Here is a 23292-nt window from a genome sequence, read left to right on the forward strand (position 1 = left end):
TTGCACAAAACTCGCATGCGAATATCGCTCCTGTGAATAAGCCAGAAATGTGCATTTACACGAAACGATTCTCGTATAGTCCGCTTTTCACTCGTTCATTTTATACAGGCACAAAGACGATCGTTGGCTCGTTCACTTATTAGATGCGATTATTGCGCAAATTCGTTAGTTAGAATGAATTTTGCGTGATAATCGTCCTGTGTAAATGGCCCTTAAAGCTTCTTTTAGACAAACCGATCATCATTTGAACGGGTGGCGTCACTGTTAGCGCCTTCACTCTCGTACCGCCTGTTTAGGCAGGCAGATACCTTGTTGGCTCGATCATAGAAGCATCTTCAGTAGTTCACATTCGCTGTATAAGTGAATGAGAAGGACTGAACGAGTGCAGTCTAAACTGCATGATAATTATCACCGCCATCATGCACCATTCACTTCCAGTATGTTGGCCGCTCACTTTCGACCGCCATGAAAATCATCGCTGGATCGCTGGATCGCTGACTTCTTCAATGTGAAGCGCTGAGCGAGAAGCCAGTGGTGATCTGCTTGTCTAAACGCTCTAACAACCTAGCCGTGACGTCACTTGCCCATGCAGTCATTTAGACAACGGTCGTCCCATCTAAATGGGACATTACTTGAAGTCATTCAGTGAGGATGGAAAGGCTTACAAAAGCCCTCTATTAGGCTGGATTCAGACGACCATATACCGGCTCGGTTTTCACACTGAGCCGGTATACATCGTCTCTCTCTGCAGGGGGGGAGCCTGGAAGAGCCAGGAGCAGAAACTGAACTCCCGCCCCCTCTCCGCCCCTCTGCACTATTTGCAATGGGGAGAGGCGGGACGAGGAAGGGGCTAATTCTTGGAACTTAGCCCCACCCCTGTCCCGCCTCCTTTCATTGCAAATAGTGCAGAGGGGTGGAGAGGAGGCAGAGAGGGGGCGGGAGCTCAGTTCCTGCTCCTGGCTCTTTTATCCTCCCCCCCGCCTGCAGACAAGGACACCGTATATCAGCTCGGCGTGAAAACCGAGCCGATATACGGTCGTCTGAATCAAGTCTTAGTTATGGTGTTTGGGTTTTGGTGTAGCATTAGGCAATAGAATGGTACCCATCAAAGCCAAGAATTGGCCACAGATTATAGGAATGATGTGGATTTTCAAATACTCAGGATTTCATACACTGCAATGAGTAAAATATGCAGCACAATCCTCACTATACAACTAAATCCACATAGATTTCATTGCAGATATTTAAAGAGCCGCTCTTGTGAATTTTTTCATTCATTATGCAACAAACCTCCAGTACACACAAGCCAGCTAGTATTACCTTACCAAGGTATTCCTTGCAATTCCCTTTAGCTGTGATCTCATGGAGAACCCCTGGGAATTACTTGGCTTTCTGTTCTCTCAAGGGGTCACCAGAAACTTCCTGCGTGAGTAAATTACATGGACTGTGCCACGCATGCTGTTATCAGGGGGGGGGGTGAAGTAACTCCTATCACATTACTGACAATGTTTAGAGGCTTCAGTTATAATGAAGATGATCGTTCATCCTCCATAACTGTATACTTATGCTCTTTAGATTACATAGGTGAATGTAGAGGTTAATGATAATCACACTGTCCTCCCAGTAGGCAAAGATGGTATAAAGGAAGCAAGAAGATTAATTGCACTTCCTACTGCGACCTTCAACATCTAAGAAGCACAGCAAGTACTTTAGTGATATACACAAAAGGAATGTTCCTATTTGTAGCAGTACTCGTTAGTGAGCATTATCTGTTTATAATGGTAATATACCCCATTATGGAATAGGTGACATACAGAGATATAGTAGGGTCCCATGCCGGGGCGCAACTAAAGGCTCAGGGGCCCTGATGCAAAAGGTGACCTAGGCCCTGGGCGCCCCCCCCCCCCTTATCTGTACCCATACCCATACCTAAACCATGCTGCACAGAGGCATAACTTGAAGCGTCTGGGCCCCAATGCAAAACCTGTAACAGGACCCCCAACTATAATGTTTTATTCATAGTACTAGGCTCCCAATATGTAGGAGAGAGGCCTTATGGGCCCCCTAAGGCTCCTGGGCCCGGGTGCAACTGCATCCCCTGCACCCTCTATAGTTACGCCCCTGGTCCCATGCACGAGCATGGACGTCCTATTAAAGCACTACAGAGAGAGAATGCATCCATAATGCGATTGTATAAACGAGGCCTCCCTCACACCCACGGATCGTTGACCCCATAGTATCCAAAATAAGATTTCACCGATTTTGCAGTAATTAGGGGGTTTATAGTGAGGACATAAAAAACTATTTAAGGCCGGACTCACACGGCTGTAAGCGGAGACAGCAGATTCCAGCCGTGACACTGCATACAACAGCAAAATTGTACTGAGCGTGACCGTATACTCACGCAGGCGGTCTTGCGCAAACAGGTTTTTTTTCCCCCCTCTTCTTTATTTATATTTCCCGGACTGTCGCTTAGTGATGATGTGGATACCCGCCACTCATATGCAATATAATGCATATGAGCTGTGGGTATCCACGACCAGCTAGAACAAAAGGCTCTAGGTTACGGATATCCACGGCATTAAAAAAAAAAAAAAAAAAAAATAAAAAAAAAAAAACAAAATCGCCATGTTCTATTTTCAACAATGGATTACGCAATTCCGACCCGCTAATGCGAGCGGGACTGCGTCATTCAACGCATGTGACTGAACCACATATTACTGCAGATGAACCGCTTGCGGAATTCGCAAATTCAAATTCGGTGTGAGACCGGCCTAATGGAGTAGCCATTGAGTCACAATGATGTGCCGCCTCTGTATTTGCATTCTCTGCCCGACACTCAGAAGCCCATGTTAATAGCAAGAAACCACTCAGACTGAGGCCATGTTAAGCAATCATTAGAGCTCCGGGTCACTTTAGTAGGATCAGGCTGGCATAATGACGGCTGAAAATGCATATTTATCTCCCGGCTACACTGGTTATACACTGCAACGCATTAGCCCAAACCAGCTGCAGTACATGTGGCTGCAGGGCAGCGGGGGCAAACTCACCTCCCCTGCTCCTATGGAGGGCTGGATGTAAGAGAGGAAGCCACTCGTAGCGGCACATGGTAATATTTTATATCCCATGTCTTTAGGAACACAAATTCAAGCTAGATTTCCATAACTTGTGGTTCTACAGGAAAACCAGCCAAACAGGCCAGAAACAGGAAAACGCCACTACATGCTGACTACACAGATAGGAAGGTCTTCCTCCACCTTCCTTTATGATTTCCTTCCTAAAGCAACTAATCTGCTTGTTGTGTTATTCAGAAGACGGTCATAAAGAGGTGCTTATGTCCATCGCTCTCCGCTCGTTACACATAATCCACTAATGAGATTAAGGGCAGGAAAAAAACTAAGCCCACTTATAGGACATAAATAATAAGTACATCTTCATAGCATTGGGAACTACAGATCCCAGCATGTCAGGCCAGGGGGATTAATATTACAGGGTTTTACCAGAACCAGAGGATAGGGGGTAACTTGCTGATCGGTGGGGGTCTCACTGCGACATGCACTTGGCCATTTTCATCACTTCCATTGAAATGAATGGATCGCTGAGCGCACATGCTGGACCAGCACTCCCCTCAGAGTGACATCACTGCTGGGGAAGGGGCAACCTCCTCAGTGACAGGGGAGTGGGACACGGGAGTCCCATTCTCAAGATCGGCAGGGTCTCAGCAGTGAGACGCCCATCGGTCAGCTAGATATCCCCTATGGATAGCGGATCACTTGTTATTCTGGTAAACCCCCTTTAAACCAGTTCTATTTTCTGCGTTTTGCGCAAACATTTTGCGCACACAAATACACCCATATTCATATACACACGCAACAATGATGCATTTCTGGTGACACTGCATCTGTAGGTCCTCAGTATTTGCCTCCATTTTTTGCTTTCATTGGTGTTATTTTCTACTCGGCAAAAACAGATCTGTTACATCCAGTATAATGCAATACCCCAGTATTGCATTACGCCACGTTCTGAAAGACAGCCCATCAAGATATGTCACAGGTACACCTTGATAGGCATCCATCACAGCAGCCCTGGTGGCTTTCAGATGGCCCCAGACTGCCACGGCAACAGATCGGCACCTTGTGATCTCATTGCACGGAGAAGGCATTTGGAATTGACAACAGCATTTAAAGAGTTAACAGTTGTGAGATCAGCATTCATGCTGATCATGGCTGTTGCAGGTGAGTATTAGCTGTCAAGGTGGCATCACCTGACCAGCGGCGGTGCTCAGTAGGGGTGCAGGGTGACAGTGAACGCCGTATTTTTTGGGACTGGTAGCATGCAGTATTTGTAGGTGAGAGGCGGCCTTGTGCGGGCTGTAGGTCACTACACACAAGAGTGCAAGAAGCCCCCCATTGTTCCATTTAATCATTGCCAGGTCCGACTCCCGCTGGTGTAAACCTCTCACATATGCCTGGAATACTGGAAGGGTTTGTCAGGTTTTCTGTACAGGATCAGCTGGTATAATTTGGCACATCATTCACATGTACGATTTATCACACCTTCAATAATAATGCAAAAAAGTGTTACTAAAGCCTAGCGAGGCTTTAACTCATGCCATGCCGGACAGGAAATAAAATACAATGTAACACATGTGAAAAGGATAAAGAGAGGAGTAGTAAAGTGCCGGAGCGCCGGCAGCTCGGGAACAAGTCCATTTATCTGGCTTGTAGAGCAGCAGGTCTGGCTAATCCCCTCTTAGGCCATGTGGACACAGTTAATCAGGCTTTGCTGGGAGATTGTTTGCATTGTCTCTCAAAAACAAGTTTAGAATAAAGATTATTCACTGGTTTCCCCTAGGTGTGCCGCCCGCGAGGCCGCCCGCTGCCCCCTAGGTGTGCCGCCCGCGAGGCCGCCCGCTGCCCCCTAGGTGTGCCGCCCGCGAGGCCGCCCGCTGCCCCCTAGGTGTGCCGCCCGCGAGGCCGCCCGCTGCCCCTAGGTGTGCCGCCCGCGAGGCCGCCCACTGCCCCTAGGTGTGCCGCCCGCGAGGCCGCCCACTGCCCCTAGGTGTGCCGCCCACGAGGCCGCCCGCTGCCCCTAGGTGTGCCGCCCACGAGGCCGCCCGCTGCCCCTAGGTGTGCCGCCCGCGAGGCCGCCCGCTGCCCCTAGGTGTGCCGCCCGCGAGGCCGCCCGCTGCCCCTAGGTGTGCCGCCCGCGAGGCCGCCCGCTGCCCCTAGGTGTGGGTTTACAGCTGCAGTCCCACCCAGTTTACGGGACGTCACAAGGGCTGCAGCCAATAACAGAGGATCTGTGAACACAAACCAGAGTGCAGTACCAGCATGGGGTGTAGTGGGAGCAGGGAGAGGCGAGTATATGCCCATTTCTTAGGTTACTGCATGGGGAAGGAGTTGTACAGAAATATTACTCAGACAACCCCTTGAAGTTTTCAACTGGAATAATAAAAAAAAAAGTGCCCTTTCTTGTAGAGATTGTTGTTAAATTCATGTTACTGCACCCCTTGCTGGTAACTTCATTGCCGTTCAGAACATCCAACTAATGTACCCAGTTCAGGTGAGATAAAGCCACTTTAAGTACTCAGATTCTTCGGATTTATTCACAAGTGTAGTTTGTCCATTTGCACACGGATGGGACACTTCACTTTAATAGGTCTTTTTAGACATGCAATTTTTTTTTTTTTTTTAACCACAAACCATGCAAAAGTCACATGTTTTTCACACGGCAATGAAAAGCATCTATACAGCTTTCAGCTTTAGCAATACTGGGTCCTAGGTTCAAATCTCATCAAGGGCGACATCAACTTCAAAAAAGTCCATGCAGACATCCCCCTTGATTATATTTGAACTTACAACTCCAGCACTGCAAGGCAGCAGGTTTAACAACTGAGCCACAACACTTGCTCTTTCATTGCCAGAGTAATACGAATAAACACAAAAAAGAACATAAAGACCCAATACAGACATCACCCTTGATTAGATCTGAACCTATATCTCCAACACTGCAGGGCGGCAGCTCTAACAACTGAGCCACCACAACTTGTAACACTGGGGGATCTAGGTTCACATTTGACCATGGCTAACATCTGCAAGAAGGTTGTATGGCCTCCAATGTGTTTATTCTCAAGCACAGTAGCTTGGTCATTAGCTGCTGGAGGTGTAGGTTCGAACCTGGCGATGTCTGTATTGAGTTTTTATGTTCTTTTTTATGTTTATTCGTATGGCTCTTCTATTCCTCAGGCAACGAAAGAAAAAGCATGGTGGCTCAGTGGTTAGCACTGTCGCCTTGCAGTGCTGTAGATCAAATCTGACTAAAAGTGATGGCTGCATGGAGCTTTCCCAAAGTTGACGTTCCCCTTGCTGAAATTCTAATCTCTGAAGCCAGCCTTGCAAGGCAACAGTGCTACCGGCATTCACTGAAGAGGCAGCACAAGCACACAGAGAACAGACAAAACTAGAAATGAAAATCCGATTGTCTTCAAGTTCCATCCACCTCCTATTGAGTACAATGCAGTGAAAAACAAGGATCCATCAGTACTAAAAATAAAACGCAGCGGTCGGCTCTTTTGATCCAGTGTAAGAAAAGCTACATGGAGACGGAAAACACAAACTTTTTGAAACTGAGGAGCTTCTACTTCAATACGTTTCTATGGGCTTGAAAACAGAAACGTCTTCTTTCCATTTTGCTGTTCCCACAAGCAAGCGGTTAGGTGGAAAGCAGAAGAACCGCTATGAAAGGGCCCTTATTGATTTGCATCAAAGACAACAGATGTTTGTGCCTCACTAGACGCGTTTCAAAAAGAGGGGTTTTTTGGTTAATTTTTTTTTTTCTTCTCAAAAAAGCCATGCCACTTTTTTCTAGGAGTTTATAATGGTCCACAATAAGTGAGACATGAGTTAGTGTGTAACAGAAAAGTCACCTGCGCGAGAACGGAACGCAACCTACTATGTTAGACAATGTCCATCTAGTCAGCCTGAAGCTAGGGGTTGGGGCTTCCAGTCTTTGCCATTCCTCCCTACAGTCCTGGCACAGGGCAGGCTCCGATTATGTAGAACTTCTTTAGATCATGCTGCCATTATTGCGACGACTCTTTATAAGCCGCATTAATTACGAGGTTACAGAATACCCCTTTATGGGAATTTTTGCACTTTATAGGCACTTTGTTTTTCTGTTCTTGTACATCATTGTACAGGCATGACATCTATAGTGTGTGCAATCGCTTCTTATTGTCATTATATGCACTTTAATGCTGGTTCCCATGGGACGACTTCAATCGGGGAAATCTCGCAGTTTTGCCGCAGCGAAAAACCACAAGATTTCCGCGGGATAAGTGTAGCTTCAAAATCCGTGGCACTGAGCCTTGGGCTTTGGAGCGGCATCACTGCATGCTTTTCCATTGCGTCCGGATCTCCCAGAGAGGAGCGAGACCACAATGGGGAAAAAAAAAAAATTGACATTCTGCATCCCAAGTATGCGCACCGCAGTGCCGGCTAATGCGATGAATTGTCCACCCCGTGTGGACGAGATTTTTGACGTATATCATCCACATGGCTGGCTAATCCTGAGATTAGCGACCACTGCCGGATTTGCCACATGTAAATTCCGCAGGAAATCCGCCCTGTGTGAGCCCAGCCTAATAGTCCATTCTTGGGTCCCTTAAGGATTTGAATGTTGATATTTTAAGGGTAGGGATTATATTTCAGGCCTCACACTCGTTGTTGCCCATGTGAAAGAGGCCTTAAAATAAGGTCTTAGTAAAATCGTGCTATGTAGTGGTGGCGGGACACTTCCTGCATATTACTGGGGGACAGCATCCACCTTGAGTCTCTCCATTTTTGTTCTATTGGCTCTCTGTGCCTTATCATTTCTTACATTGGGCCCCCTGCACACAGCAGAGACAGACTGCACATGCGGAATCCGGCTCTGCCAGCAGTGGCGTCCGCACGTACCTGCCATCTTCTCTTTTGATCCGTCAGGCATGCGCAGTATAGTTTGTTTTTTAATAACTCCCGCAGTTCAGACGGCTCCCTTTTACTTCAATGGAAGCGATCCACGTGGAAGCCACGGAGCATGCTGCAATTTTTCGCCCACAATTGGTTTCCACAAGTGTTCCGGAAGAATAGATTTCCCTTAGCATGCGGACACCCACAGCAAATATCGGTCCGTGGGCAGGAGCCTAAGTGTTTAAGAACTTTTTGATAACTTTTTAACCTCCCTTTTTCTCAGAGTCTCTCTAATCTCTAGCAAAATCCAGCAGATGGATCACACTGTGCGGGCCGCCGCAAGGAACTTGGCACATCTTCAGGCCAGCTTCACACTAGGATAAGCGCAATTTTTTGCGCTATGAATAAGGATTTCGTACGTGCTTACTGACCTATTTTAGTGTACTTTTTCTGCCCGCAGGGCACATGGCAAAGATGATTGAAATGGCTAATGAATTTTTTTTTTCCAGCTGAATTCCTCAGTGTCTCACGCATCTCCTTGCGTATTGTGCCTGCATTTGCGCATCTCCATTGATTTCTATGCGGATCTTTGGTGCGCAGATAAACAGAAAGATAGAACATGCTATATTTTTTTTCATGGACGAAGATGTGCCAGCACAATACACGCATGTGAATGAACCCACCCCTGTCAAATGGCGCTGGTTTTGAAGCAGCCTTTCCGCTGAGGAAGTCTAGCGAAGTTTCTGTGCGGTCCCGCTGCAGACATTCCGCGAGATTTCTGTCCCGTGGAAACCCAGCCTTAATAACAGACAGCACTATTATATGGGGGCCAAAGAGTAGAGAACCATGGCCACACAAATTAGGTTTCTTTAGCCCAGAGCCTTGTGACACTCCCATCCATCCGTGGGTTCTGATGGAAAGCTACTCGCCTGCGATTTCCTGCGTATACGATGCATTTTTTTTTCTTAGATAAATACGCAGTTTGCATAAGATTTACTTCCATTTTTCATGAAAAAAAAACAAAAAAAAAAAACACAAAAGCATGAGGTTCCAGTAGGAAAATAATAGTGTGAGCCCGGCCTTGGTGCGTTGCACAGCGTGCCGCCTGTGAGAGATATGTGCGTGGCATGCAGCCAGTATGCAGGGATATTGTATGCAGCCAATCTCCATATACTATCTTGGTGTATGGGCAGGTAATACACTGCAACTTTTCTTGTGCGTGCATTATGCGCAATTTGTGCGACATTGCCACCTATGGGAGATTAGTACAACGTATTCTGCATGCATCACCCACGCGGAATACATTATACAGACATGTGCATGTGAGCCCGGCCTTAATGGAATGTGAGTGCGATGCTCTCCCCCCCCCCCCCCCCCCCCCCCATGGTTCCATAAAAAATAACAGGCATTTCTTGCAGCAGAAAAATAGTACATATTGTGATTTTTTTTTTTTTTTTACCTCAGATTAAATCGGTCCAAGAAAAAAATAAATATCACTTTTGCGTTAACCCATTGAAATCAACGGGTTCTTTTCCTATGCAAGTTCTGTCCGACTACTAGATGAACAGAACTTGCATAATACTCCTCTCTTGTGCCCCAGCGCTGTAGTTCACATGAACTTCCCTGGCATCAAGGACATTTTATATTGCTGATGACCACCGCATCCAAACCCCGGACACAGCAGTCACATGCCGCACTATTGGCATCATGGCTGCCATCGCTGAAAAGTGATGCCAGTAGTATGGGCTGCCCGCATGTAAACAGACTGGTGGGAACACGGACAGTGCAGCGCCAATCCCTGTGGGAAATGAGAAGTGGGTATTAGTTCTCATTTATTTATTTTTAATCAAATTAACCCCTTCATATGATGTCCAAAAACTCGCAGTTTAATGCCGGCTTCACGCGACCGTATTTTCACAGCAGAATCCGCTGCGAAATCCGGAAATTCACAGGAATGGCTGCTGTATTTTCACAGCGGAATCCACTTCTGACATTGCGGATAACCAGGAAAAACAAAATATATGTATTTTTTTAATCTGTACTGTGTATGACTGACGGCAAGCCTCCGCGGTCATCCGCAATACAGCAACACCAGGTACACAGGGGCGCCAGCAGGGGTCACAGCCGGAATCCGCCTCTGCCATGTGCCGGTATAGGATTATATCCATCTCTCATCACTATAGGCCGGGGCAGCGAGGCCTCGGTAGTCCCCAATCCACCGGTCACATCTTGTCACCTGCTTCGGATGTGACAGGACACTTGTAAATATGCCTCAGTTCTGTAAACGTATGATGATGGCGGCTGTGTGATGTCATTTTTTTTTGGGGGGGGGGGGATGCATAATAAAATTTCCGATCAAGTAAACAAACGGTTAAAAGAGTTTATTTGAAGACTAAAATGCACAGAGCCCCCCAGAGCCGGCAGACATCAGTGATGTATAATTCATAGTCGGATTCCAGAAGAGACTCCTGACAGCTCATTACCGGCCGTGCAGCGGCCTTCCTTTTGCTCAGTCACACAATTCCATTAGCCGGAGCGTCCCTACAGACTCACGGGTCACCCAGAGATAGGTAAGAGACTTCATTTCCTCACACAGGTCCTGCTAAAACCTCCGCAGCAGCTCCCGAATACTGCAGTACTTATTAGATGGATCCAAGAACCATCCGGGAGATAGTACGTACATTGTGCGCAACGGCGGTCCGGGGAAACCTGCACACGGTCCCTACAAGCCCGCAAGGGTTAGAAGAACAATGCACAATGCAGCCACTTCTTTTATTCCACCGTCTCCCTAATACAAGCCTCATACAGCCATTAGTGGTTACTGGCTCCAATGTGGAATCACAAACATCTGTAGCATTTAAAGAAACAGGATGGGCGCCAGGAAAATGGCACCGATGACATTCAATGAACTATGGCGAGAATTTCCACCGTCATTTCATTTTGCCAATTCAGATATGGCTTTGCTACAGCCTCTTGGCATTAATATGTTGTGCAGCATTTTGGCAGTTTTACAGTAGCGGCCAGGTTGTAGTGATTGGTACTGGTCTTGGGAGGAGGAGGGGCGGGGGTGACGTGTGCAGTCATATAGGGTGCATCAATGATCCCTACTGAAGGGGGCACCACCGGCCTTGATGGTCAAGGGTCCCGGAGCTTGCACTTTATAGCCAAACCTACAGTATGCGGCTATACTACCTACTTCACCGACGAGGCGATTTGGGAACTCAAGTATTGTATTAGGGGATGGAGAGATGAAGTTACTGCACAAAGCCTCCGGTGAAGATAGCCCATCCCCCTGTTGCTATTCCAGAAGAGGTCTGACTTGGGCCGATCTCACGCGACTGGATTGCAATTGCAGATCCCACGAGCGGCGTCCGTGCGGACTTTCTGCAGTAAACCGCGGGCATCGATAGACACGCATTTCGAATTTCCCTTAACACTTGTGGAAACGAATTGTGCTTAGCGCCGCCGCAGGAAATACAAGCAAAAAAACTACTGTGCATGACCAACAGCAAGCCTAAGCGGTCATACACAATACAGTAAAGTGCTGTACACATGGTCAGCAACCAGGCTGCAGGCCTCCCGCATGCGGAATCCGCCTCACTCGTGTGAGCTCGACCTAGGCTAATTTTACACGGGCAAGTGCGATATCTGGCCGTCAAACTCAACCGGATATTGCGCTCACCAACGTCTGATATCACCGAGGATGCAAGGCTTTTTTGCATCACTTCAGGGAAGTAGCGATCCTCTACCATGGCAGAGGATCACAGAGTATTTCTAATGGGTAAACCTCGCATCACATAGCACTCGCGTGCACCTCGTACACCATGCCATGCAGCGCCAGCTCCTTTGAAAACAATGGGCGAAGCGAGGCATTCCGAGGGAACACCCAAAGATAGGACATGCCACAATGCTTTCCGGGGAAAAAAAAAAATAAAAAAATTTTAAAACGCTCACGTGTATGATCCCATTCAGAAGGGGGTTTATATTCGTGCATCTTGCAACGTGCAAATCTTGCACGATTTTTTTCAGTCGCATGAAGACGGCCTCCGACACTTCTCATATGTGCGAGTTGCACCCGAAGGCTTGGGAACAGCTCGCATCGGACAGCCAACACGTTGACACACATTTGCAAGTCTCCTTTCTCGTCCATGATACGGACACGAATAGGACGAGTTTATTCATATCCACGTGAAAGAACGTCCATGTGCACGTCCTTCTAGCCCTATAATGGGGTTGGGAACGGTCCATGGATTCCGCTAGTGTTCAGGGGACCTAGGGTGAACCCTGGCACTGATGCAATGGCGGTGCAGCTACTTTCATACATAGCAGCACCTTCTTGGGCTCAGACAGCCGTAGCAAAGAAATTCCACTGTAATCAGTAATTTATTTTACAGTTCTGACTTCTGCAATGTTTCAGAGCTAGTCATACCCACAGTACCCCCTCTTTGGCATTTTAGAACCCCAACCTCCCCCCCCCCCTTTTTTTTTAATCTGCAACATTGCAATTTCATTAGAATAAATGAAAATCACTATTGTGACAGAACGTTCCTCATAAGCAGATTAAAGCATGCTATGAAGTATTAGTCATTAGGGTACAAGGGGCCATCCAAATGTAAGGACTGGAGAGGAGTAAAGGGTTTGGAGACAGAGCAGACTACAGGCACACAGCGGCAGGTCTCTGGTGAAGCAGATTGTAGCACTTGTTGAGAAGCTACCGGATCCAGAATTACAAGTTTAGGGTCCGATCATACCAGCTTCACCTCTCCCGGTTTTTGTTCTTTTGAACTAGATATAGGCTGCATGTTATTGCCCACCTGATGGAAGGCAACCGGTGCCAATCATGGCATTAAAAACCCTACTGAAATCAAAACAGGGTATTAATGGGGGAAAAACAATGTATGCAAACTGAGCGAGCCTTTACTCACATGGCGCTGCAGCCTACAGAGAGCCCCTACAGCAACACATGGAGTGACTACTGGCACACATTACAATCCAGTAGGCACCCAGTATACAGTCATATGGTGCTTCTATAATGGCATCATATTCTCCCATGAAGGCAGTGTTGCTAGGGCCATAAACAGCCCACAATTTTGCTCCTCCATCTCCGGTGGTCCAACTGAAGCTAATGGAGTAGAGGTGCACATGCACAGTCACTGGGGATTGGTTGGAGTCCCAGCGCTCAGACCCACCGATCAGCAAGTTATCCCTTTTACTGTAGATAGGGCATTTACTGGCGGAGACAGAAATCCCCCTTGCTTCAAACAAAAAGGAAATGGACAATGACTTACAAGACTCACTGCACACGTCTGGGATTTTAGGAGAACTTAGAAGCAGATTCTGTGGCCAAGTCCTTATGAAATCCACTAACATTCTGCATGCAATACATGTGAATGGGGTTTTTGTAACCGGATGCATGTGCTCCATAAAGAAAATCTGCCCAGATTATTTGCACCGCAGAGCACGCACATTATTTTGGCTGATTCACGAAGAAGCCACAGATTACCTCTCCTATGAATTACAGAGGGACTAATCCTCGTACATCAACAGCAGAGATCTAAATGTCGGCCTCTGCTTTCTACTGCGGCTCCTTCGGTAAAATACACATCAGATTTGTTGTAAGCACATAAAGAGCTTCGAACCCCTCCACATCACCAGACGCGCACCCCTACAGTGTGGTTAGCTGCCCAGCTGTACTCATGAGGACGCTTGTATGTGCAGAAGAGGACGGATGAGCGGGCACTGCGGCCCACCGGTTTATCCCATAAGAATTTGTCAAATCCGACTGTGCTCTGAAAGACTATTAGTAAATTATAGTGAAGCGATGTGTCCGCATCTGCTTCCCCGAATCAATGGAGCCGGTTTGTAGAAGTGAACGGATTAGATTTCTAGGTTTACTTTGCAACAAATCATAGCAAGTAAAAAGTGAGCCGATCGCAACGAGTGCGGCACCAGCCACACAATCCTGACCACTAACCTCGTGGGCTCACATACACAGACATTACATGACTGCTGGCAGGACGTTAGCACACCCCAACATCCACTAACTAGCACATTTGGCTTGGCAGAATATACCAGATGCTTCTATGGAGGGGAGGCTGGTGGAAAAGTCTAGTGGCGCTCGCCCAGGACTGACCACGGGATCTCCTGGTGCCTGCAAGACCTTTAAAGGGGTTCCTTTAAATATGTAAGTCATTCCTAAACTTATACTATTGATGATCATGAACAGTTGAGAGTCAGCAGCCCACTACTTAGGATCCCCACCCTTCAGCTGGTTCTCCAGCCCACCGTCAGAGCCGGACAGCATCATCGGTGGCTTCAATCCCGTTGAAATCAATTAGCATGAGACCTTCTATTACACATTCAACTGACAGCAATGCAGAGCCAAAAGTGTAATGGAAGGTATCACTCTAATCGATTTCAATGAGACCGAAGCCGCCTATTACACTTCCAGTCCTGAACACCAGGTTTTTTCACATCTGCGTTGGAAATGACAGATCTGGCTCAAAGTATCGGAAGAAGAAAAGCGCTGAATGCAGCGCTCTCTTCCATCCAAAAGTCGGGCACCGATGCGTTCGGTTCTGTCCTGAGACGGAGCTAGTTGGTTGCGGGGATTTGCTTCCCTTGCGCCCTCAACGGAACAGGAAAGTGAAACTGAGCGCAGATGTGGAATCACCCTTATCTGATCAGTGGGGACGCCAAGTGACGATCAACTACTGACAACAGGTAATCAATAATAAAAAAAAATAAATACTCCTTTAGCTTTCAAAAGATGGCACTGACATTGGTCAACGCTCTTGGCAGAGGTCAGTTTCATTCGTTAATACTAACTGTGCGGTAAACAATATCTACAGAGGACATTGAAAACATCACCGTGTATCCGATGGCAGGGAGGACACGCCAATCACAGGTTCACCCGTAAAAACAAAATCTGTGTCAATACTCAATGATTAATAAATCCCTGCAACTGGCACAGTACTGCCCGTAATGTTTGTGGCAGAAATACAATCCAAACATAGGGCAATACGACGGCAGGCATCGGTGTGACATCAGGCTCAGCGGTCGTACAAGGTCACATCATTTCGCCTCCAACAAGCCCGTGTCAGGTCCACTCAAGGAAGCGCTCACATGCAGTAAGGGGGCTCCAGTGCACCCACCATGGAGAGGGCATGAGAATAAGTTGTGGTTTTAGAATAGACTGACAGGATGTGGTCACACAGCAGTTTTTTCCCCCTAAGAACTGCAGCAGAGTCCCAAGCTGACCCTGGAATGTCTACTCCGGAGGGGTCAAGCACGCACTGCAGATCAGCACGAGGATTAGACACCGTGTCAATGTCAATATTAGGGATAACCCCCAGGCTGGAATCTAGAGCATATAAAGCCATTCCACCCCCTCCCAATGTAGTGGATCGCAACAAGGATGAAACATTTCCCATGCGTGTGAAAGGGTTGTGGAAATCCCAATCTGAAGACTGACCCACATGGATTCAAAAGGCAAATCCTATGCCAAAACCCACAGCAAAACTAGAATGTGAACATCCTCTAAGTCCCGCGTCACATAGACGTATCTGCGTGTGCATTTTGCGGAGAATAGAACCCACTGATTTTAATGGTTTCATAACATTTTCATATATTACATGCAGATTTCAGTCATGCAAAAAAAAAACAACAAACAGAACGTTCTATTTTTTTGCAGATTTGTGCACCAGAGGTCCCCATAGTCAATGGAGGGTGCTCAAATACGCGGGCATTACACAAGGAGTTGCGTGAAACACTGCGTAATTCGGCTGGAAGAAAAAAAAAAAAAACATCTCGAATTCATTAGACAAATTAGTAATTTCAAGTGCAACTGTTGTGTCCTGCGTGCAAATTACAGTTCCCAGCAGGCAGAAAAAGTACAGTAAAATACACTGATACACACCTAAGAAAGCCTTACTCATAGCACAGAAACACTGTACCAAGGCGTGTGCGATTGCGCATATGTCCATGTAAAGCCAGCCTAAAGCTGCTCACACAGGCTTTTTTTTTTTTTTAAAACAGCATTTCAGTGGGAAAGAAAATGTTACCAAATCTCACCCACGTGATACAGAACACGTTCCCAAGGACATCGACCTGCGGTATGGAGTCTTATCCTGTCCACGGGCGATATATCATTGAGTTATCCATGGTGATAATCTGCACACGGGTAACGCAATGAACACTTTCCATAGGATAAGTATAGAAAGGGCAGTCCGATGTATGCAAGCGGAAATCCACCACGATTTTCCGCTTGTGTATAAAAATTGCACATGCTGCGATTTGGCCACAATGAACCCATCATCAATAATAGGTTTGTCGCAGAAAATCTGTGACTTTAGCTTTCTCTTCCGCATTGGCTCCCACAGCAGAAATCCGCTGCGGAAAAACGCAACGCCCGTGGATAGGCAGCCTATATTTCCAATGCACAACTTTCAGTGTAGCGGTCTGAAATCGGCACGTTACACACGGGGATTTTGCTGTGGATTGCCACAGGTTTATCCACTGGCAGATTTACAGCAGATATTCCCATCCTGTTCGGACCTGACCACAGGACTTGGCCAATATGGAAAACGAATGGTTATGTCCAGACTTCCATCCATCCGCTCCATCATAAATGCCAGACAAACATAGCGCATCATGCTGTGTAAGATGATGGAAAACGAACAGAAGCCTTCACATTCTATGGGCTCCATCAGGTGCTGACAATTTCCATCATTATCACAGATCCAACACGCCGCTCTTCTGTTCCGTAACGGAATACAAGTATAAACAGGCAGTTTCTTCAATACATTAGTGTGTGAGGAATCTACAGAACATAACAGAATCAATTGCCAATAGGAAGCCTTATAGGGCGGCTAATCATAAACTGAAGGGCAAAGCCCTCTAACAGATCCTGATAAGCGTAATCCTCCATCAGCTTGTATACAAGAGAAATCTGGCAAATTATTGTTTTTTGGGTTTTTTTGCAAAAAAAATCCAGACACATTAATCTAGATGCTGCCTAAAAAATGCTCATTCTGGGGAAAAGACGTACAGAACCATTCTAATAACTATGTATAAATATATCATGGGACAATACAGAGATCTCTCCCGTCATCTATTATACCCAGGACTGTGACTATAACAAGGGGGCGCCCTCTATGTCTAGAAGAAAGAAGGTTTCATCACCAACATAGAAGGAGGTTCTTTATTGTAAGAGCAGTGAGACTATGGAACTCTCTGCCTGAGGACATCTTGATGGCGAATTCGATAAAAGTTCAAGAGGGGCCTGGACACCTTTCTTGAGCTATACATTAAATGTTATATACCTGATTATTCAGAAGGGTCAGTGATCGTATTGCCCGATTAGAGTCGGGAAGAAATTTTTTCCCTTAAATGAGGAAAATTGGCTTCTACCTCATTGTTTTTTTTTTGTTTTTTTTTTTTAAACCTTCCCCTGGATCAACATCGAGGAGTCAATAGGCTGAACTAGATGGACATATGTCCTTTCTTAGCCTGAGGCTGGATTCACACGAACGTATATCGGCTCGGTTTTCACGCCGAGCCGATATACGTCGTCCTCATTTGCAAGGGAAGGATGGAAGAGCCAGCAGCAGGAACTGAGCTCCCGCCCCCTCTTTGCCTCCTCTCGGCGCCTCTACACTATTTGCAATGAAAGAAGGTGGGGCGGGGCGGGGCTAAGTAACGAGAATTAGAGCCCGCCCTCGTCCTGCCTCTCCCCATTGCAAATAGTGCAGAGGGGCGGAGAGGAGGCAGAGAGGGGGTGGGAGCTCAGAGCACTGCTCCTGGCTCTTCCAGCCTTCCCCCCAGGAGAGAGGGACGACGTATATTGGCTCGGCATGCAAACCGAGCCGATATACATTCGTGTGAATCCAGCCTTAAGGCTGGGCTCACAGATTAGAGCGGTGAGCCCGCCCGTGACACTGCACTGCACATGGCTGCGTGCTCATGCAGGTAGACTTGCACAGTACACCTTTATTTTGTTTATATTCCTTGGCCGCCACTTAGCGATGACTCGGATACCCACCGCCCCTCTTCAATGTAATTCTGTACATCCTGCAGTTACACCAGCAACCATAGAGAACAATGGACTGTCACAGATATCCGCAGTAAAATTGAACACGCTGAGTTTTAAATTTTCCGCTCGCGGATTCCGCAATTCCGACACGCTAATGTGATCAGACCTGCGCAATCCATTGCATTTGACTGATCAGCGTATTACCACGGATCATACGCTCACGAATTCCGCAATTCAAATCTGGTCATGTGAGACCGACCTTACATACTATGTTATCCTGTCTCTGCTCACATTACAGAGCTTGCAGGGAGTCCATTCATCCACCTAAACTCTCGTGGTCAAAAGCTAGTCTTCAGTATCATGTAGGCTGGTCTAGTATACATACAGTATATTATATATGCCATTTGTTTCCTTTACATGTGGCTCACAATAATTTCCCCATCTCAGACACAGACTATGGCCAATTTCATAGGAAGTCAATTAACCCAGGAAGATGTTTTTATGAGTGTGGGAGGAAAGCAGAATTCCCAGAGGAAACCCATGGAAAAAAAGACGTAGAGAATATACAGACCGCTTACAGGATAGGAGTACAAAGCAACAAGCAGAACCACTGACACACCAAGATGCCCAGAAATCAGATTTTCCACTTTGCTCACAGGTGTGTAAAAAAAGGGTGCATTTGCTACAACATATTGTTACTTTGTAGGAAAGTTTTCTAAACATGCAAACAAACACCACAAATAAATAAATAGTCTTCTCATTTCATCAATATTTCTGATTCTGGGCTCTCCGAATATTAGGAATTAGAGAAGCCGCATGCAACACACGGCACGGCGAATTCTCAGTAGAAAAATGAATCCTTACGACTTCGCTTGACATTTACAACGTGACCCTCATAGCATTTCATAGTGTCAGATTTAAAATGAATGCCAATTCCCTGTATACACCGAGCTCCAGTAGTGGAAGCAAACTTTCTCCAATGCTGCTAATCGAGCGGTGACGCATGACCGCCCTCAGCGCCTGGGAATACAACTGCAAATAATTGCTCCACATGCACAACACCACCAAAAAAAACAGGCGTATGAGGATGCAGCATGAAGGTCCCGTGTTCTTCCGGGACAGTAACTAATACACGAATGAATAACACACAGAGCTGCCAGGATTTCTAGATCACTTCCATCACATACAACACTGATACAATGTAACATTACAAGCTGTGCGTTTGTTATCCCATGTCCGGCTTGCAACATTTCCTAATACACCAGCTGCATGCAAGACTTGGGATCCACCCAAAGCAGGTTGGCAGTGATCCTGCAGGACAAAGTGACAACCATGGGAGCTCACAGGTGTCACGTGACAGCAAACCTGACCTAGCATAATCTGGTCTATGGCTCCAGTCTACAGCAATGAGCACATCCACAGCCCATGATAACCAGTAACACTCCTATGTCGATTTCTGTAGCTTCCACATCATATAACAAAGCAGTGACAGCTCAACTGTTCTGCACAGCAGCATCTACTTATGTCATATCATATATAAGCATGTCATGAGACGAACTAACATCTAAACATGGCGCCTGTACGTGTGACATAAAGGAAGCATGATACTGGGGTGAGATGCTTAAAAACAACCCCTAGGACCCGTCTTGCTCCCACTTCAGACAACCTTTACAAGTCTTGTATTTCTATATCCAGTAGTATTTGCTTCAGGGTCTTCGCCAGCCCCAATTACACTGAAGCTCTGCCATGACTGCCAGTATAACCTGTACATCTGGGAATAAAGCAATTACTTAACATATACTTAAAGACAATGGTTTACAGCATGTACAGAAGAGAATTCAAGAACGGACCAGGACATGAAATTCTTCTTCACTACCCTACAAGTGCCCTGTGATTAGGAGGGGGAGCCTGTTGCAATGCCTGGAGGTGAGGGGTGTATGTAGATGGCTCGTAATACAACTCACTTAGATTTCAGAAGGCTTGGGGTCGGTAATGTGTGTCATGTTCAAAATGAAGGCATAAACCCAAATTGTAATTAAACTGCACCTGTGCTGGACAGCACTAGTGCCAATGTCCGAGGTGGTCCCATCACATGTGCCATCCTTACCACGGACAATGTCATCAAGACTGTCTAGCTGTAATATAGCAAAGGGAGATTTTTTTATTACAATCCATGGGTTAATTTCTACATTTCCTATATATATTATATTATAGGTTTTTAGCCAAAATTTCTGAAAACCCTTTTTTTTTTTTTTTTTTTTACAAGTTTCTAACACTACAGCTTTCTTTTATTACCCATATATATTGCCAAATGTCAAAGCATGAGATTCTGGTCACATCTGAACTCCAATTAACCTAAAAGGGAAACTCTACCTCTCAGTTACATGACATACAGTATCACATATTGCCGTCAGAAGACCCCCCTTACCGCAGTAATGTACAGATGTAGCAAACACTAACTTGACATTTAAAGCGTTATAACTTAAAGGGGGATTCCAGGTATTTAACCTCTTTTAGTAATCATGAACTATCTTCAGGATAGGTTACCAGTAGTTAATCGTCGAGGGTCCACTACTAGGGACCCCTGGCAATCAATCACTTTATCTTAGCCCCTGCACTCACTGCAGCGGGCCAGATGTCAATGGCTCTATCCACATTTGTGTCGGAGCCAAAAGTGCTATAAAAGGTGTAGCTGCTATTGATTTCAATGGGAGCGAAGCCTTCCATTGCACTTCTTGTGCCGACGCCTGAGCTGGAAGTGTAATGGAAGGCTTCTCTCCCATTGAAATCAATGGGAACTATACCTTCAATAGCACTTCCGGCTCTGACCCCAATGTAGATGTCCACCCCCGATGCAGTGAGTATAGAAGCTGAAATCAGGTGATCCCCCCCCACCAATCAACTATCCTGAGAATAGGTCATCAGTACTAAAAAGGGGTTAAAGGGGGTGTCAGAGTACAGCGAACGGAGCAGCTGTGGTGAAGATCCTGCTACGGTACCAGCACAGACCAAACCTCAGGTAACCACTGCAGTTAGAGGCTGTATCACCGCCTGTTCTCCTGGCATCAGCGCTCACATCCTGGGCACCACGATGCCAGGAGTTTGGTACGTGACGCTGTGGCCTCCAATTGGCTGCAGTGGTCCCCCGATTTTGGTCCTGTGCAGAAAGTGGGATTCTCACCAGAGGGGGTTTAAGGGAGGAAAGAGGTAGGTACTGCCTCTTGTTAATGTTAGATCATACCTGGCCATTTAAAAGAAAAAAAGTTTTCATGCTTGGTCAACCCCTTTAAAAGTGAAAATGTCTCCAACTATTAAAATGCTGTAAATTGAGTTATGATCTGTAGTCATGTTATGGACTGCTACATCTGTGATCATGGAAACCTCCGACCCAGCACTAGAAAGACACATAATCGACTCATTCCCGCACGCTTCAGGAGTATTTCTATCATACATTAATAGGTAAAAAGGTGGAATTCCCGTTTAACGACTGCTGCTAATTGCCATAAGAATGGACCAGCAGACCTCTGTGGGCACCTGCATCACCCTGATAGCCCAGACAGGACATCACACAGCACAGGGAGCTCCACCATAGGGCAGCCCCCCATACAGTGTCCCCTAGACAGTCCAAGGACCTGCAGATCAGCTGTGCATACACAGTGTCCCCCACCACCCCCACCTCAGCTGCAGCCCCCATGCAATTTCTCCCCAGATAGTCCCAAGATCTCTAAATCAGCTGCAGCCCCTCATACACAGTGTCCCCCCAGACAGTCCCAGGACCTCCAGATCGGTGTCCCCCCAGACAGTCCCAGGACCTCCAGATCGGTGTCCCCCCAGACAGTCCCAGGACCTCCAGATCGGTGTCCCCCCAGACAGTCCCAGGACCTCCAGATCGGTGTCCCCCCAGACAGTCCCAGGACCTCCAGATCGGTGTCCCCCCAGACAGTCCCAGGACCTCCAGATCGGTGTCCCCCCAGACAGTCCCAGGACCTCCAGATCGGTGTCCCCCCAGACAGTCCCAGGACCTCCAGATCGGTGTCCCCCCAGACAGTCCCAGGACCTCCAGATCGGTGTCCCCCCAGACAGTCCCAGGACCTCCAGATCGGTGTCCCCCCAGACAGTCCCAGGACCTCCAGATCGGTGTCCCCCCAGACAGTCCCAGGACCTCCAGATCGGTGTCCCCCCAGACAGTCCCAGGACCTCCAGATCGGTGTCCCCCCAGAGGGTCCCAGGACCTCCAGATCAGCTGCAGCCCCTCATACACAGTGTCCCCCCAGAGGGTCCCAGGACCTCCAGATCAGCTGCAGCCCCTCATACAGTGTCCCCCCAGAGGGTCCCAGGACCTCCAGATCAGCTGCAGCCAGTGTCCCCCCAGACAGTCCCAGGACCTCCAGATCAGCTGCAGCACGCAGTAACCTGAGCCGGGTGACTCCACGTCCCAGCAGCGGCCGCCCCCGGCATGCACTCACACCTCCCCATGTAGCAGAGCCGGATTTACTGCCTAAACTCTCACATTGGGAGTTGGGATCATTGCAGAAGCTCCACAATGCAGGAGCCACATTCTAGGGTGTCCTGGAGATGACAAACTGAGTGCAGCTCTCCTGTCTCCGGCGCCTCCTCTCCCGGGTGTTACCTGCGGCGTCTCCTCCACCTCCCCGTCGGGTCAGGACGAGCAGCAGCCAAGGTCCGGGCAAGCAAATCCTCGGAAGGCAGGAAGTTGAAGGAGACTCCCCTCCCCCGGCCGGTAGTGTCTCTTCGGCTTCTCCACCCCGGTGACCCTTCTCCTCCCGCCCTAGCTTCTATCCCGGCGGCCGGCTCTCCTTCCTCCCGGCCTCCGCCAACCAAGCAGCCAGCAACAGCAGCTCTCAGCGCGGCAACAATAACAGCGGCCCCCGCCTCCCCGCTCTCCTGAGACACCGCCTCCGGGCCGGCCCGCCCTCAGCTCTGCCCACCGCCGCACGTACTGATGGCGGGGACCGGAGCGCGCTGAGGGGACAACCGGGACTGATAGTGTACAGCGGGATGGGGGGACGGCGGGGGCTGATGGTGTACCCCCGAGTTACAGCGGGGTGTGAGGACAGCAGGGGCTGATAGTTGCCCCGAGGTACAGCGGGGTGAGGGGACAGTGGGGCTGATAGTGTACCCCGAGGTACAGCGGGGTGAGGGGACAGCACGGGCTGATAGTGTACCCCGAGGTACAGCGGGGCGAGAGGACAGCAGGGGCTGATAGTGTACCCCGAGGTACAGCGGGGCGAGAGGACAGCAGGGGCTGATAGTGTATCCCGAGGTACAGCGGGGTGAGAGGACGGG

General features: G+C 47.8%; 1 protein-coding gene across 1 annotated transcript in view; it reads right to left on the reverse strand.

Moving 5' to 3' along the window:
- The window catches only part of NDST2 (N-deacetylase and N-sulfotransferase 2), a 149383-nt gene extending 126521 nt beyond the window's left edge, over nucleotides 1-22862 (reverse strand). The window contains exon 1 of the mRNA XM_066600513.1: nucleotides 22616-22862. The gene's annotated coding sequence lies outside the window, so the exon portion shown is untranslated. The remainder of the gene's footprint in view (nucleotides 1-22615) is intronic.
- Nucleotides 22863-23292: the final 430 nt, after the last annotated feature.

This window comes from Eleutherodactylus coqui, chromosome 4 (genome assembly GCF_035609145.1).
Source record: "Eleutherodactylus coqui strain aEleCoq1 chromosome 4, aEleCoq1.hap1, whole genome shotgun sequence".
Classification (NCBI taxonomy): domain Eukaryota; kingdom Metazoa; phylum Chordata; class Amphibia; order Anura; family Eleutherodactylidae; genus Eleutherodactylus; species Eleutherodactylus coqui.